Source organism: Salmo salar, chromosome ssa12 (genome assembly GCF_905237065.1).
Source record: "Salmo salar chromosome ssa12, Ssal_v3.1, whole genome shotgun sequence".
Classification (NCBI taxonomy): Eukaryota; Metazoa; Chordata; class Actinopteri; order Salmoniformes; family Salmonidae; genus Salmo; species Salmo salar.
Genome location: NC_059453.1, coordinates 23,079,217 through 23,080,796, shown reverse-complemented (window position 1 = coordinate 23,080,796; position 1,580 = coordinate 23,079,217).

Genomic DNA, 1,580 nt, shown 5'->3' with positions numbered 1-1,580 from the left:
GGAGGACTAACACTCCAGAACTGACTGGTACTACTAGAACTAACTACTAACTAGATAGGAGGGCTAACACTCCAGAACTGACTGGTACTACTAGAACTAACTACTAACTAGATAGGAGGGCTAACACTCCAGAACTGACTGGTACTACTAGAACTAACTATTAACTAGATAGGAGGGCTAACACTCCAGAACTGACTGGTACTACTAGAACTAACTACTAACTAGATAGGAGGGCTAACACTCCAGAACTGACTGGTACTACTAGAACTAACTACTAACTAGATAGGAGGGCTAACACTCCAGAACTGACTGGTACTACTAGAACTAACTAGATAGGAGGGCTAACACTCCAGAACTGACTGGTACTACTAGAACTAACTAGATAGGAGGGCTAACACTCCAGAACCGACTGGTACTACTAGATCTAACTAACTAGATAGGAGGGACCAACACTCCAGAACTGACTGGTACTACTAGAACTAACTACTAACTAGATAGGAGGGCTAACACTCCAGAACTGACTGGTACTACTAGAACTAACTACTAACTAGATAGGAGGGCTAACACTCCAGAACTGACTGGTACTACTAGAACTAACTACTAACTAGATAGGAGGGCTAACACTCCAGAACTGACTGGTACTACTAGAAAACACTAACTAGATAGGAGGGCTAACACTCCAGAACTGACTGGTACTACTAGAACTAACTACTAACTAGATAGGAGGACTAACACTCCAGAACTGACTGGTACTACTAGAACTAACTACTAACAAGATAGGAGGACTAACACTCCAGAACTGACTGGTACTACTAGAACTAACTACTAACTAGATAGGAGGACTAACACTCCAGAACTGACTGGTACTACTAGAACTAACTACTAACTAGATAGGAGGACTAACACTCCAGAACTGACTGGTACTACTAGAACTAACTAGATAGGAGGGCTAACACTCCAGAACTGACTGGTACTACTAGAACTAACTACTAACTAGATAGGAGGGCTAACGCTCCAGAACTGACTGGTACTACTAGAACTAACTATTAACTAGATAGGAGGGCTAACACTCCAGAACTGACTGGTACTACTAGAACTAACTACTAACTAGATAGGAGGGCTAACACTCCAGAACTGACTGGTACTACTAGAACTAACTATTAACTAGATAGGAGGGCTAACACTCCAGAACTGACTGGTACTACTAGAACTAACTACTAACTAGATAGGAGGGCTAACACTCCAGAACTGACTGGTACTACTAGAACTAACTACTAACTAGATAGGAGGGCTAACACTCCAGAACTGACTGGTACTACTAGAACTAACTACTAACTAGATAGGAGGGCTAACACTCCAGAACTGACTGGTACTACTAGAAATCTAACTAGATAGGAGGGACTAACACTCCAGAACTGACTGGTACTACTAGCTAACTAACTAGATAGGAGGGTAACACTCCAGAACTGACTGGTACTACTAGAACTAACTACTAACTAGATAGGAGGGCTAACACTCCAGAACTGACTGGTACTACTAGAACTAACTACTAACTAGATAGGAGGGCTAACGCTCCAGAA